Below are 17,737 nucleotides of genomic sequence, written 5' to 3' on the forward strand. Positions count from 1 at the left end.
GTTTTCACATACATGAAAGTGTTAGCAAGTGGAACATGGGTCTCACGATAGACAGGGGTTTCTCTATATGACGGCAACTAAGCCATCCATCACCGACATGGTTTACCTTCTCGCTCCCGTTAAACTTAAGCGTGGACGGACTTGTTTACATGACGGTAACTGCGCCCTCCATCACCGCCACAATTTACTGTATGCTTTATTTTGTTGAACTTCATTAGGTTACACTTATGTGGTGATTTCGTTTTAAATTTGGTTGTTTTAGATCACAGTTGTGTGCTTTCTATCGACTCAAATTTCCAGACGATGTGTGTATCTTCTCGTGAGAGTACAACAAAGGTCTTATTTTCTTTTTAATTTTTACCACATATTTTTAAGTATGATAATGGTTTATTTATTTATTTATTTATTTATTTATTTTTGAACTTCACAGCCCTGTATTTCCATTTGGAATTTTTACCTACCTCGTCATTCATTTGCTGTGTTCTTCCCTTAGAAGTATTTAATTTTTATTAAATTATTTATTTATTTAATCTCGTTGAGAAAAATTCGTGTTCACAGAAAGAAATTATTCTTTCACTACCGAGGTGGCACACGCCAACACCGCGTTTTATCGGATTTCTGCCGTTCCTTCCCATATACTTTGCTGTTGCTATAGTGTGCACGAAGTCCCTTGAAATTTTAACCTATCTGCCACGATTATGCACCGGAGCAAAGAGATGCAATAAACCTATCTTTTCTTTCGGGGGGGGGGAGTTGGGTTTGTGAGAAAAACCATGGATGAATTTTTATATATATTCCGTGTCACTGGGGATAAATATATATTCTTTACATATTTCTTTACTTTGCCATACTTTTCCTTACTTTTCAGTGCTTTGCCATGGTTTGGGTTGAAATTTCACTTTTGTAGTTAGAACAGTTTTGTTAAAAACGTGATTTGCAATAACAACAATTTCAAACATTAGCAAAAAGTAAAAATATTGGAATTTGCATTATTTCTGTATCAGCCACCTCGTGGCTAAGCCGTTAATATATGCGCTTCTGGCGTTAGGGATCCAAGTTTTATTCCGGCAAACAGCCTGGGTCGTTCGCCTCCCGTATTAAGCCAAATTTCAACTTTCTTGCACATATTTATTACTATTATTAGTATTATTATTAAAAATGAAATTAAATGAAATCTTCAAGATTTACGTCCCACAATTATCCTGGGATCAAGGTACACCTCATGTAGAAATTGCACTATTCTGGTTTGAATAGTTTCGTTAAAATAGTGGGAGAACGTAATTTACAAAAAAAAAAAAAAAAAAAAAAAAAACATGACCACAAGTGTGAGCGAAATGTAAAAGTTTTCCAATTTACTTTCTTACTCTGTTATTGCTCACCCATTAGCACAGAATAGTATCTGGTTAAGTGACATTTATGTTGCTTTACTTCTTACCGCATTTTTTAAACCTTATAAATTGTGACGGCAAGTGTGAGCATTTTGACGGCACGTGTGAGCATTTTGACGGCAACTGTGAGCATGTTGACGGCAACTATGAGCCTTATCTGCGCAAATATGAGAGTACTAATATTATACATATTTCAATGCACAGTGTTTAGGTACAGGTAGGCTGGTAATGTCACTAATCTATCTTTCGTCAAGATAGTGGAAAAACAGAATCTGGGATGACCGTCATTCCGAATGTGAAGGAATAAACAACAGTGTTGTTGTTTGCTCTCTCCCTACATCATTGTTCATTAATTGAAGCTGGAATGGATATTAGTGATTTCTTTTCATTATTTCTATGTTTATCCCCCCCCCACACACACACACACACTGCTCTAACGATTGTCTTATTTTTACGGTGCATGCCCACACATCTTCATTTCCAATAAACCTCGTTTTAGCCGGAAAATTTTCAACCCTCCGCTACATTTTGAACTGTAATAACTTTTTTAATTATTTATTATTATTATTATTATTATTATTATTATTATTTTTATCATTTTTGTAAATGTGAATATAAAAATTCCTAATAACCTACTGCGATATACTGTGTTTGCATATATTCCGTTTAGAAATATCACTATTCTAGTTTTATTGGTTTTGCTATTCGTAGTGGGAAGAAAATGATTTCAATTTCTCATCTATCCTTGCAGGTAGCGTTCAAAGCCCTTGACGGCCAGTGTGGTCTGTGCTTGCAGTAATATTTTCAACCTTCTGCACCAATTTGAAGTATATTTTCCTTCATAAAATTGGAGTTACTACAATTCTTTATATCAATTCCCGTGCACAGTATTTTCATACACTTTCTGTGCAAATTGCACTATTCTGGTTTGAATAATTTCCCAAAAATAGTGTAGAAACGTAATTTCAAACAAGCTTGACCACAAGGGTGAGCGAAATGTAATGGTATTCCAATTTACATTCTCACTCTCTTATAGTTCACCCATTGACGCAGAATAGTATATAGTTAAATAAATTTTATATTGTTTTCCTTTTTATCAATATTTTTCCTCGTCTCACCTTCCACCACAGTATCCACACATCTTTGCGGCAATCGAAACCTGTCTTCGCCGACAAAATTTTAACCCTCCGGTAAAAGAGAAACTGAATTTTCTCTGTTAGTAATTTGTATATACAAACTGTTTGTACGTTGTCGCATGTACTGTGTTTAAGTACGTCTTGTGTAGAACTTTCACTATTCTAGCTTCTACGGTCTCTTTACAATTGAGAAAGAACATGATTTTGTGTTCTCCTCTACACCTGCCGGCTGCGTTCGCAGTTTTCGACGGTCAGTGTGGCCTCTGTTTGCCGTCAAATGTTCAACCTTCTGTAACATTTTAAAGTTTTATATATATATGGCGATACAACAATTCTTTTTATGAACTTCCCTGTAAAGTATGTAGGTTCACGTCTTGCAGAAATTAAATTAATCGGGTACGAATAGTTTTCTTGCAATAGTACAAAAACTTAATTTGGAATAAAAATGACCACAAGTGTGAGCAAAATGTAAAATTCTTCTTATTTACTTTCTTACTCTATTATAGGTCGCCCATTGAAAGAGTAAACTATATGGTGAAATAAAATTTATGTTGTTTTTCTTTTTATCACTATTTTTCTTCTTTTCATTTTCCCTCACAATGTCCGCACATCTTGGCGGACAGCAAAGCCTGTCTTCGCGGACAAAATTTGCGGTGCTGCTTACAAAATGCCTACGTTTGAAAAGATATATCATGTCTCAATTGTACCTGTGAATTAACAACGATATGTTATTCGGTTCATCGACATTCACATTCCAACATATCTGTCATCAGTCACTTAGCTCATCCCTTAAGTACACGCATAAAAGAGGTCCTAATTTTCATGCTCGTTCACACGAATATTCAGTTTATTTCATATTACGGAATTCCATTGAACGCTCCTTTGTAAAAAAAAAAAAAAAAAAAAAAAACCTCCAGGTTTTGATTCCGCTGACAGCGTTCAATTTCAACTTTAGGCTGGATTTTGAGCTCTCATGGCGATAAGCGGTTAAAGTTTTCCATGGGAGATACGTGTTCAACTTTGGGCATATTGACGGCAACCATGAACCATTATGTTGCCACCTATGAGACTTAAGTCCGCAATTATGAACGAAAAGTCGGCAACTATGAGCGTTTTGACGGCAACTGTGAGCCCTGGGTCGGCAATTATGAACAAAAGTCGGCAACTATGAGCATCATGAAAGCGAGTGTGAGCACTTTGGAAGCACCTGTGAACATTCTGAAGTCAACTGTGAGTATTTTGAAGATAAGCATGAAAAATTATGTTTTCAATTGTGAGCCCTATATTCGCAAATATGAACGAAAAGTCGGCAACTATGAGCGTTTTGACGGCAACTGTGAGCCCTGGGTCGGCAATTATGAACAAAAGTCGGCAACTATGAGCATCGTGAAAGCGAGTGTGAGCACTTTGGAAGCACCTGTGAAGATTCTGAAGCCAAATGCGAGTATTTTGAAGATAAACATGAAAAATTATGTTTTGAATTGTGAGCCCTATATTCGCAAATATGAACGAAAAGTCGGCAACTATGAGCATCATGAAAGCGAGTGTGAGCACTTTGGAAGCACCTGTGAACATTCTGAAGTCAACTGTGAGTATTTTGAAGATAAGCATGAAAAATTATGTTTTCAATTGTGAGCCCTATATTCGCAAATATGAACGAAAAGTCGGCAACTATGAGCGTTTTGACGGCAACTGTGAGCCATAGGTCGGCAATTATGAACAAATAGTCGGCAACTATGAGCACTTTATTGGTAAATGTGAGCATGCTGACGGCTTGAGTGAAGAATCTGACGGCAACTGTGAGCCTTTTGACAGCAACCATGAAACATTTAACTTACACTATCAACTGTATATTTCATATTATGAATGAAAGGTCGACAACTATGAGCCTTGTGAGAGCGAGTGTTAGCAATTTCAGGGTTAGTGTGAAAATTGTCAAGGCAACGGAGAGTATTTGGAAGGTAAACATAAACTACAATGTCGGCAACTTTGACCCCAATGTCCGCAATTATGAACGAAAAGTCGGCAACTATGAGCGTTTTGACGGCAAGTGTGAGCACCCTGAAAGTACGTGTGAACATTCTGAAGCCAACTGCTAGTATTTTCAAGATAAACATGAAAAATTATGTATTCAATTGTGAGCTCTATATCCGCAATTATGAACGAAAAGTCGACAACTATGAGCGTTTTGATGGCAACTGTGAGCCTTGGGTCGGCAATTATGAACAAAAAGTCGGCAACTATGAGCATCATGAAAGCGAGTGTGAGCACTTTGGAAGCACGTGTGAACATTGTGAAGCCAACTGCGAGTATTTTGAAGATAAGCATGAAAAATTATGTTTTCAACTATGAGCCCTATATCCGCAAATATGAACGAAAAGTCGGCAACTATGATCGTTTTGACGGCAAGTGTGAGGATTTTGACGGCTAGTGTGAACCTTCTCATGGTAACTGTGAGCTCTATGTCCGCAATTATGAACGAATTGTGGGCAACTATGAGCATTTTGACGGCTTGTGTGAGGATCCTCATGGCAACTTTGAGCATTTTGATCCGATGATTCCTTCCACCTACTTCGATAAAAAAAAAAAAATGTTTTCGTACATTCTCGGTAGAGATTTCTCTTCTCTAGTTTCACTAGTTTTCTTTCTGTTGAGAAGAAGAAAAAAGAAAAGAAAAAGAAAGAAAATGGAAAGAAAGAAAAAATGAAAGAAAAGAAAAAAAAAGATATCAAATTATGTACTCTCACGGGCGGTGTTCACGTTAAGCGTGGGCTCTGTTTGCCGTCAAATTTTCAAATTTCTACAACAATTTAGAGTATCTTTTCTTGTAGAAAAGTGCAGATACAATAATTCCTTACACGTACTCGAACGCATAATATCCAGGTACACTTGTTGTAGAAATTGCACTTCTCAGTTTTGAATAGTTTCCTTATAGTAGTGCAAAAGCTTAGTTTCGAATAAAAATGACCTCAAGTGTGAGCGAAATATAAATTTACTCTAATTTACTTTCATGCTCTATTATTGTTCACCCATTGAAAGAGTAAAGTATATGATTAAATAAAATTTATGTTATTATTATTATTTTTTTTCGCTTATCACTATTTTTCTTCTTTCCACTTTTCCGCACAATGTCAACACATCTTCGTGCACAGCTACACCTCTCTTAGTCGAAAACTTTTCAAACCTTCGGTAAAAGACAAACAAAAGTTTAGTTTGGTTAGCTTGTGGCTTCGCCCACAAAGCCCCTCCTTTTGAAGGTATTTCGCCCTTGCACCTCTTATTCTCACAATTCTAGGGAATTTCAAGTTTACTTTACTATTTCAACTAATTAAAAGATAAGATTTTGGATCCCAAGAAAACGCCTATTTAAATAGCGTGGGGATTTCTTCATCCTCCTTTAGACCCCTTAAACATTAAAAATATTCACTTTTGGCAATTTTGCTGTAGCTTAGTCTGGAAAGCCTACAATTATGCTAAATTTCATCATTGCAATCCTACCACAATTAACCGAACATTTTGGCGTGCAGAAGACGTCCCATATAAATGACATGAGAAAGACTTTTCAATTCCCCATAAAACCACTCTAAAGTTGAAAATTTTTACTTTGTACTGATTTACTTAGGTAACGCTAATGAAAACGTACAAGAATACCGAATTTCTCGTTTGTGTTCCAATTACAAGTAACTAAACTTTGAGATTACAAGTCTAAATAAAGGCCCATTTAAATAACATGGGGAATTTCTTCATTTCCTCTTTAGACCTCTTAAAAGTTAAAAATATTCACTTTTGACAATTTTCCTGTTGGTTAGTCCCGACAATCTACAATCATGTCGAAATTAGTTATTGTAGCCCTACAGGAAGTGCCCAATAATTTTGGGATGTCAAAGGTGTTTCATAGAAATAACATGGGAAATTTTTTGAGTTCCGCATAAAACCACGCTAAACTTGGAAATATATATCCAACTAGGTAAGACTTACGAAAACGTACAAGTATACGGAATTTCAAAGTTTTATTAAAAGTACCTAAAATTTCAGATTATAGGTCCGCAAAACCGTCCATTTAAATAACATGGGAAATATCTTCATCGCCCCTTTAGACCAACTAAACATTCGAAATATTCACTTTTGGAAATTTTCCTGTGACTTACTCCCGAAAGGCTACAGTTTCGTCAAATATGGCCATTATAACTCTACAGGAAGTGCCTCATAATTTGCGGGTGTGAAAGGCGTCGTATACGTAAAGCCTTCGTTGCTTTTTTTTTCTTACCACATTTAGTAATTTTATAAATTTTGAGGACATGTATAAGAATTTTGACGGCAAGTGTGAGCAGTTTGACGGCTAGTGTTACAACGATAAAATACAATTCGCTGTAGCCTTGGTTCCTTATTTTCTTATAATACATACGAGCCACATCAAAATAACAATGTTTCCATTACGTGGTTTCTCTCCATTTATATATATATATATATATATATATATATATATGTATTATTTATCTGATTGCCTGCCAACTAGATATTGAAAACCTTATTATTTTATGACATATGAATATCTTTTTTTTGTATATTTGATAATTCTATATTTTTAACTAACTTCTTCTTCGAAATTAACCTATGTTAGTACATATAAAGAAATACTCATTGCCCAAGTACCGCTGTAGCGTGAACCATCTGACGGCAAGTGTGAGCCCATGTCCAAAATTATGAACGAAAAGTCGGCAACTATGAGCGTGTTCACGGCAACTGTGAGGCCTTGGCCGGCAATTATGAACAAAAAGTCGGCAACTATGAGCATCATGAGAACTAGTGTGAGCACTTTGAAAGCACGTGTGAACATTCTGAAGCAAACTGCGAGTATTTTCAAGATAAGCATGAAGAATTATGTTTTCAATTGTGAGCCCCATAACTGCAATTATCAACAAAAAGTCGGCAACTATGAACGAAAAGTCGGCAACTATGAGCAGCGTGAAAGCCAGTGTGAGCACCTTGAAAGCACGTGTGAACTTTCTGGAGCAAACTGCGAGTATTTTCAAGATAAGCATGAAGAATTATGTTTTCAATTGTGAGCCCCATATCCGCAATTATGAACGAAAACTAGGCAACTATGAGCGTTTTGAATGCAACTGTGAGGCCTTGGTCGGCAATTATGAACGAATGGTCGGCAACTATGAGCACTTTTTTTTTTAATGTGAACATTCTGACGGCTTGCGTGAGGAATCTGACGGAAACTGTGAGGCTTTCGACAACAACCATGAACCATTTAAATTACACTATCAGCAGTATGTTAGATATTATGAATGAAAAGTCGGCAACTATGAGCATCGTGGAAACGAGTGTGAGCATTTTGAAAGTACGTGTGAAGATTCTGAAGGCAACTGTAAGTATTTTGAAGATGGGCACGAACGAATATGTAGGCAAATATGAGCCCTTTGTCCGCAATTATGAACGAAAAGTCGGCAACTATGAACGTTTTGACGGCAACTGTGAGGCCTTGGTCGGCAATTATGAACGAATAGTCGGCAACTATGAGCACTTTTTTTTAATGTGAGAATTCTCACGTTTTGCGTGAGCATTGTGACAGAAACTGTGAGGCTTTTGACACCAACCGTGAACCATTTAAGTTACACTATCAGCAGTATGTTAGATATTATGAATGAAAAGTCGGCAACTATGAGCATCGTGGAAGCGAGTGTGAGCATTTTTAAAGTACGCGTGAACATTCTGAAGGCAGCTGTGTGTATTCTGAGGATGAGCATGAAACATTATGTAGGAAACTATGAGCCCTTTGTCCGCAATTATGAACAAAAAGTCGGCAACTATGAGCGTTTTGACGGCAACTGTGAGGCGTTGGTCGGCAATTATAAACATGTAGTCGGCAACTATGAGCGTTTTGACAGCAACTGTGAGGCCTTGGACGGCAATTATGAACGAATGGTCGGCAACTATGAGCACATTTTTTTTCTAATGTGAGGATTATCACGGCTTGTCTGAAGAATCTGGCCGCAACTGTGAGACTTTTCACAGCAACTGTGAACCATTTAACTTACACTATCAGCATTATGAATGAAAAGTCGGCAACTATGAGCATTGTGTAAGAGAGTGTGAGCATTTTGAAACTACGTGTGAACATTCTGAAGGCAACTGTGAGTATTTTTAGGATGAGCACGAATCAGTATGTGGGCAACTATGAGCCCTTTGTCCGCAATTATGAACGAAATGTCGGCAACTATGAGCGTTTTGACGGCAACTGTGAGGAGTTGGTCGGCAATTATGAGCAAATAGTCGGCAACTATGAGCACTTTTTTTTTGAATGTGAGCATTCTGACGGCTTGTGTCAAGAATCTGACCGCAACTATGAGACTTTTGACAGCAACCATCAACCATGTAACTTACACTATCAGCATTATGAATAAAAAGTCGACAACTATGACCATCGTGGGAGCGAGTGTGAGCTTTTTGAAAGTACGTGTGAACATTCTGAAGGCAACTGTGAGTATTTTGAAGATAAGCACGAAACATTATGTAGGCAACTATGAGCCCTTTGTACGCAATTATGAACGAAAAGTGGCAACTATGAGCGTTTTGACGGCAACTGTGAGGCCTTGGTCGGCAATTATGAACGAATAGTCGGCAACTATGAGCACTTTTTTTTTAATGTGAGAATTCTTACGTTTTGCGTGAGCATTGTGACAGAAATTGTGAGGCTTCTGACACCAACCATGAACCACTTAAGTTACACAATCAGCAGTATGTTAGATATTATGAATGAAAAGTCGGCAACTATGAGCATCGTGGAAGCGAATGTGAGTATTTTGAAACTACGTGTGAACATTCTGAAGGCAACTATGAGTATTTTGAAAATGAGCTGGAACCATTAAGTAGGCAACTATGAGCCCTTTGTACGCAATTATGAAGGAAAAGTCGGCAACCATGAACGTTTTGACGGCAACTGTGAGGCCTTGGTCGGCAATAATGAACGAATAGTCGGCAACTATGAACGTTTTGACGGCAACTGTGAGGCCTTCGTCGGCAATTATGAACGAAAAGTCGGCAACTATGAGCGTTTTGACGGCAACTGTGAGGCTTTGGTCGGCAATTATGAACGAATAGTCGGCAACTATGAGCGTTTTGACGGCAACTGTGAGGCCTTGGTCGGCAATTATGAACGAATGGTCGGCAACTATGAGCGTTTTGACGGCAACTGTGAGGCCTTGGTCGGCAATTATGAACGAAAAGTCGCCAACTATGAGCGTTTTGATGGCAACTGTGAGGCCTTGGTCGGCAATTATGAACGAATGGTCGGCAACTATGAGCACTTTTTTTCTTAATGTGAGCATTCTGACGGCTTATGCAAATAATGTGACGGGAACTGTGAGCCTTTTGATAGCAACCATGATCCATTTAACTTACACTATCAGCAGTATGTTAGATATTATGAATGAAAAGTCGGCAACTATGAGCATCGTGGAAGCGAATGTGAGCATTTTGAAACTACGTGTGAACATTCTGAAGGCAACTATGAGTATTTTGAAGATGAGCTGGGACCATTAAGTAGGCAACTATGAGCCCTTTGTACGCAATTATGAACGAAAAGTCGGCAACTATGAGCGTTTTGACGGCAACAGTGAGGAGTTGGTCGGCAATTATGAGCAAATAGTCGGCAACTATGAGCACTTTTTTTTTTTGAATGTGAGCATTCTGACGGCTTGTGTCAAGAATCTGACCGCAACTATGAGACTTTTGACAGCAACCATCAACCATGTAACTTACACTATCAGCATTATGAATAAAAAGTCGGCCACTATGACCATCGTGGTAGCGAGTGTGAGCTTTTTGAAAGTACGTGTGAACATTCTGAAGGCAACTGTGAGTATTTTGAAGATAAGCACGAAACATTATGTAGGCAACTATGAGCCCTTTGTACGCAATTATGAACGAAAAGTCGGCAACTATGAGCGTTTTGACGGCAACTGTGAGGAGTTGGTCGGCAATTATGAGCAAATAGTCGGCAACTATGAGCACTTTTTTTTTGAATGTGAGCATTCTGACGGCTTGTGTCAAGAATCTGACCGCAACTATGAGACTTTTGACAGCAACCATCAACCATTTAACTTACACTATAAGCAATATGTTAGATATTATGAATGAAAAGTCAGCAACTATGAGCATCACGGAAGCGAGTGTGAGCATTTTGAAATATCGTTTGAACATTCTGAAGGCAACTGTGAGTATTTTGAAGATGAGCACGAACCATTATGTAGGCAACTATGAGCCCTTTGTACGCAATTATGAACAAAAAGTCGGCAACTATGAGCGTTTTGACGGCAACTGTGAGGCCTTGGTCGGCAATTATGAACGAATGGTCGGCAACTATGAGCACTTTTTTTCTTAATGTGAGCATTCTGACGGCTTGTGCAAATAATGTGACGGGAACTGTGAGCCTTTTGATAGCAACCATGATCCATTTAACTTACACTATCAGCAGTATGTTAGATATTATGAATGAAAAGTCGGCAACTATGAGCATCGTGGAAGCGAATGTGAGCATTTTGAAACTACGTGTGAACATTCTGAAGGCAACTATGAGTATTTTGAAGATGAGCTGGAACCATTAAGTAGGCAACTATGAGCCCTTTGTACGCAATTATGAAGGAAAAGTCGGCAACTATGAACGTTTTGACGGCAACTGTGAGGCCTTGGTCGGCAATTATGAACGAATAGTCGGCAACTATGAACGTTTTGACGGCAACTGTGAGGCTTTCGTCGGCAATTATGAACGAAAAGTCGGCAACTATGAGCGTTTTGACGGCAACTGTGAGGCTTTGGTCGGCAATTATGAACGAATAGTCGGCAACTATGAGCGTTTTGACGGCAACTGTGAGGCTTTCGTCGGCAATTATGAACGAAAAGTCGGCAACTATGAGCGTTTTGACGGCAACTGTGAGGCTTTGGTCGGCAATTATGAACGAATAGTCGGCAACTATGAGCGTTTTGATGGCAACTGTGAGGCCTTGGTCGGCAATTATGAACGAATGGTCGGCAACTGTGAGCATTCTGACGGCTTGTGCAAATAATGTGACGGGAACTGTGAGCCTTTTGATAGCAACCATGATCCATTTAACTTACACTATCAGCAGTATGTTAGATATTATGAATGAAAAGTCGGCAACTATGAGCATCGTGGAAGCGAATGTGAGCATTTTGAAACTACGTGTGAACATTCTGAAGGCAACTATGAGTATTTTGAAGATGAGCTGGAACCATTAATTAGGCAACTATGAGCCCTTTGTACGAAATTATGAAGGAAAAGTCGGCAACTATGAACGTTTTGACGGCAACTGTGAGGCCTTCGTCGGCAATTATGAACGAAAAATCGGCAACTATGAGCGTTTTGACGGCAACTGTGAGGCCTTGGTCGGCAACTATGAGCACTCTTTTTTTAAAATTTGAGCATTATGACGGCTTGTGTGAAAAATCTGACCGCAAATGTGAGACTTTTGACAGCAACCATGAACCATTTAACTTACATTATCAGTATTATGAATTAAAAGTCGGCAACTATGAGCATCGTGTAAGCGAGTGTGAGCATTTTGAAAGTACGTGTGAACATTCTGAAGGCAACTGTGATTATTTTGAAGATGAGCACGAACGAGTATGTGATTAACTATGAGCCCATTGTCCGCAATTATCAACGAAAAGTCGGCAACTATGAGCGTTTTGACGGCAACTGTGAGGCCTATGTCCGCAATTATGAACAAATAGTCGGCAACTATGAGCGCTTTGACGGCAAGTGTGAGCATTGTGACGCCTTTTGTGACGATTCTGACGGCAACTGTGAGCCATTAGTCGGGAACTATAAACTTTTATGTCGGGGACTATGAATGAAAAGTCGGCAACTATGAGCGTTTTGACGGCAACTGTGAGGCATTGGTCGGCAATTATGAGCGTTTTGACGGCAACTGTGAGGCCTTAGTCGGCAATTATGAACGAATAGTCGGCAACTGTGAGGCCTTGGTCGGCAATTATGAACGAATGGTCGCCAACTATGAGCACTTTTTTTCTTAATGTGAGCATTCTGACGGCTTGTGCAAATAATGTGACGGCAACTGTGAGCCTTTTGATAGCAACCATGAACCATTTAACTTACACTATCAGGAGTATGTTAGATATTATGAATGAAAAGTCGGCAACTATGAGCATCGTGGAAGCGAATGTGAGCATTTTGAAACTACGTGTGAACATTCTGAAGGCAATTATGAGTATTTTGAAGATGAGCTGGAACCATTAAGTAGGCAACTATGAGCCTTTGGACGCAATTATGAACGAAAAGTCGGCAACTATGAGCGTTTTGACGGCAACTGTGAGGCATTGGTCGGCAATTATGAACGAATAGTCGGCAACTATGAACGTTTCGACGGCAATTGTGAGGCCTTGGTCGGCAATTATGAACGAAAAGTCGGCAACTATGAGCGTTTTGACGGCAACTGTGAGGCCTTGGTCGGCAACTATGAGCACTTTTTTTTAATGTGAGCATTATGACGGCTTTTGTGAAAAATCTGACCGCAACTGTGAAACTTTTGAGAGCAACCATGAACCCTTTAACTTACATTATCAGCATTATGAATTAAAAGTCGGCAACTATGAGCATCGTGTAAGCGAGTGTGAGCATTTTGAAATTACGTGTGAACAGTCTGAAGGCAACTGTGTTTATTTTGAAGATGAGCACCAACCAGTATGTGATTAACTATGAGCCCATTGTCCGGAATTATCAACGAAAATTCGGCAACTATGAGCGTTTTGACGGCAACTGTGAGGCCTATGTCCGCAATTATGAACACATTGTCGGCAACTATGAGCGCTTTGACGGCAAGTGTGAGCATTGTGACGCCTTTTGTGACGATTCTGACGGCAACTGTGAGCCATTAGTCGGGAACTATAAACTTTTATGTCGGGGACTATGAATGAAAAGTCGGCAACTATGAGCACTCTGACGGCAAGTGTGAGCAATTTGACGTCTACTGTGAGGATTCTGACGGCAACTGTGAGCTATTTGAGTGGAACTATTAAGCATTGTGTGTGCAACTTTGAACGCTCTGAGGGGTTTCCTGAACATGTTGACAGCATGTATGAACCACATTTCGGGAACAGTGGGCAATCTGACGGGAACTGTGAACATTGTTGTTGGCGACTTTTCACCCAGCATAACGTTAGAATATGACGGCAACCGTGGCTTCGTTTGCCGTCATTTTTGACATTCTGTGATTTTTCGTGACTGATGTGCAATCGAGAGGAATCGCTACATTATAGGGATTAGGGTACAGAAGCAGCCCCGTTTACACTTTGTTAAGTCCTGGCTTGAAATTGTTCTATGAGGTTGTAATTAACATGAGTTTGACCTAATTCATGTTTTTGGATTGTTCTTTACATTAATTTTGTAACCCGAGCGCGAAAAGCAGCCCTTTTCGTAGAGAACTTTTTACCCAGCATAACCTTTGAGTATGGCGGCAACTGTGGCTTCGTTTGCCGTCATTTTTGAGATTCCGTGATTTTCGTGACTGGTGTCCGATCGAGAGGAATCTCATCACTATAGGAGGTATGGTAGTGGGCAATCCTGCTATATACTTAGGTTAGGTTAGGCTGGCTTATACTTTCAATTTGTTCCCAGAAGTTAGGAGAGTGTAAAAGTTGTTAAGTTTTGAGTGTCGTATTCTGTAACGGTTTATATATATACTGGATGTCAAATCACGTTTTCCCACCCTTGCGTGGGATGTATACGGCAACCGTGGCTGCATTCGCCGTCATGGTCAAAACGAGGCTGCGCAACGCCGGCAATTTCAAGACAGGTGTAGTATCGAGAGGAATCTCTACACTATAGGAGGTAGGGTAGTGAACAAGCCTTCTATATAAACATTCCCTTTAAATTGTTCACGGAGGTTGGAGAGACCGCTAATGGTATTGCTTTCTAAATGAGGCTTACTTTTTTCTCTCCGCGGCCTAGTCTGTCGAGAAATCTTGACTTCTGGCCACAGACAGAAAGCTAGTCTTCGCAGGAGGCGGAAATGGCTAAATTGGGAAGGGAAGCCACAGGCTGGTTGGTTTCTTTATGGGAGTCTAAACGCACTATCGCTGTTGATGTTGGTTAATTTTGAAGGCGGACTAATATCGGCGGATGGTAGTGTAGGCTCAAAAGGAATTTTATCAGCCGCAGGCAAGAACCCTGGGATGCTATTCACGGGCGTCCTAGCCGGTCAAGGTGTAGAGGAGGTTGCAAACCCTGTTGCTGCCTGGGAGGAATGCTTCATAGAAATGTGCGTCCATGGGCGGACCTATGAAAGGGCATGCAGTGCGGGTTTGCCAGCACGCCTAATGTTGTCCAAAGACTTCCTCGTATTTTGACAAAGAATGTCAGAAACCTTGGTCGGACGGCTGTTTCTAAGAGGGCACGTGGCGATGGGGAATGTGTGAGGTAGGCTCTCATACGGAAGTACCTGTCGTTTACGGGAAGGAGACAATCCTTCTTAACCCGAGGCCTAGCCTGTCGATCACGCCTTCGGGCAATTGACTTCTGGCCGATGCCGCTTTGTGCGGTTGCTGAATGCGAAGAATACTTGAACGGAAGCTACTGTCACACCCAGAGAACACGAGTAAGACTTATATCACTGGAGCAGGAGCCTAAATGTGCTTTTGTGGGTAGCCATACGGCCAGTTCTAACGTGTGCGAGGCCCCACGAGAGTAGGCTTATTCTGGTGGATGAGAAGTCTTTTAATATTTGCTCTGTCGGGTGAACGGAAGCCACAGTCATCCGTAGGACACGAGTAGACTTATTTCACTGGAGCAGGAGTCTAAATGTGCTTTTGTGGGCAACCTTACGGCCAGTTCTAACGGGAGCCAGGCCCCACAAGAGTAGGCTTATTCCGGTGGAGAAGGAGTCTTTAAAATTTGCTGTGTCGGGTGAACGGCTATATTTGAACGGAAGCCACAGTCATCCGTAGGACACGAGTAGACTTATTTCACTGGAGCAGGAGTCTAAATGTGCTTTTGTGGGCAACCTTACGGCCAGTTCTAACGGGAGCCAGGCCCCACAAGAGTAGGCTTATTCCGGTGGAGAAGGAGTCTTTAAAATTTGCTGTGTCGGGTGAACGGCTATATTTGAACGGAAGCCACAGTCATCCGTAGGACACGAGTAGACTTATTTCACTGGAGCAGGAGTCTAAATGTGCTTTTGTGGGCAACCTTACGGCCAGTTCTAACGGGAGCCAGGCCCCACAAGAGTAGGCTTATTCCGGTGGAGAAGGAGTCTTTAAAATTTGCTGTGTCGGGTGAACGGCTATATTTGAACGGAAGCCACAGTCATCCGTAGGACACGAGTAGACTTATTTCACTGGAGCAGGAGTCTAAATGTGCTTTTGTGGGCAACCTTACGGCCAGTTCTAACGGGAGCCAGGCCCCACAAGAGTAGGCTTATTCCGGTGGAGAAGAAGTCTTTAAAATTTGCTGTGTCGGGTGAACGGCTATATTTGAACGGAAGCCACAGTCATCCGTAGGACACAAGTAGACTTATTTCACTGGAGCAGAAGTCTAAACGTGCTTTTGTGGGCAACCTTACGGCCAGTTCTAACGGGAGCCATGCCCCACGAGAGTAGGCTTACTCCGGATGAGAAGGAGTCTTTAAAATTTGCTGTGTCGGGTGACCGGCCATGAAACCTTTGTGAGGACTTGTCTCCTCGTTTCCACAGCATTTCCGCGCCTGTAAGTTGCGGAAGGTAGCATGCTATGCTTGAAGAACTGTCATCCGTTTAAGGACAGGAGTAGACTAATTCCATTGAGGCAGGAGTCTAATATGCTTTTGTGCACAGCCATACGGCCAGTCCTAACGGGAGCAAGGCTCGCAAAAGTAGGCTTTATTTCAATGGACCAGAAGTCTTTAATATTGCTCTGTCGGGATTGTCAGTTCAAACGGGAGCAGTTTCTGCACGCTACAAACCGCTGACGAGATCTTTCTCGTGTCAATGTGATTCCCTAGCCTGGGCCGGCGCAAGGCTGGCTGGCGAACAAGGTAATTGGGCCTCTGGGTTTCATACCCACGAGGTGTCTCAGATGCGTTTAGGGTGAACAGGAATAATCCGTGCAATTCTCTAGCCTGGGCCGGCGCAAGGCTGGCTGGCGAACAAGGTAATTGGGCCTCTGAGTTTTGCATTTCGGAGTTTCCTTAATTCCGGGAGGAGCCACAAAGAAGAGTCCTGAGAGTTTCTCGTGTCCATGCAATTCTCTAGCCTGGGCCGGCGCAAGGCTGGCTGGCGAACAAGGTAATTGGGCCTCTGAGTTTTGTACACACGAGTGGTCTTAGGATCCTTCGGGCTCAACAGGGATTGTTGGAGAAAGTCTCTAGCCTGGGCCGGCGCAAGGCTGGCTGGCGAACAAGGTAATTGGGCCTCTGAGTTTTGTACACACGAGTGGTCTTAGGATCCTTCGGGCTCAACAGGGATTGTTGGAGAAAGTCTCTAGCCTGGGCCGGCGCAAGGCTGGCTGGCGAACAAGGTAATTGGGCCTCTGAGTCTTTATTCCCAGTTTCCTTAGTTCCCGGGTTAGGTTCACCTGTTAAATCGGAGGAGTCCGATTTATGTTTAAAGATAATGCCAGAGTGAAGGGAGCCAGATTTCACTTGAAGGAGCAAGAGCCAGTGTGGTTAAGAAGTGAGCCGTTTTGTACTCTTAAGGAGGGATGCCGATTGACTTTGAACGGGCTGTCCTCGCTTTAGAGTTTGGGCCAGTTGACGGGAGCTTACTTGTCCTTCTTGAGAATGAGGCCAGATAGCATGTCCTTTCTAGCTTACAAAGGCTTATGCGGAGCATTGTTTTTTGTAAGTGACTTTTTATTCTCCATGTGGCATTTAAGTACCGATTTTCCTTAAGTTAAGGACGGTATAGACTCATCGCCAGTTTGAGCGTGTATCACTTGTCGAACGGAAGCCACTGTCATCCAAGGACACTAGTAGACTTATATTTCACTGGAGCAGGAGTCTAAATGTGCTTTTGTGGGTACCCTTACGGCCAGTTCTAACGGGAGCCAGGCCCCACAAAAGTAGGCTTATTCCGGTGGAAAAAGGAGTCTTTAAAATTTGCTGTGTCGGGTGAACGGCTATATGTAAACGGAAGCCACAGTCATCCGTAGGACATGAGTAGACTTATTTCGCTGGAGGAGGAGTCTAAATG

Source organism: Thermobia domestica, chromosome 6 (assembly GCF_964235325.1).
Source record: "Thermobia domestica chromosome 6, izTheDome1.hap1.1, whole genome shotgun sequence".
In the NCBI taxonomy this organism is placed as follows: Eukaryota; Metazoa; Arthropoda; class Insecta; order Zygentoma; family Lepismatidae; genus Thermobia; species Thermobia domestica.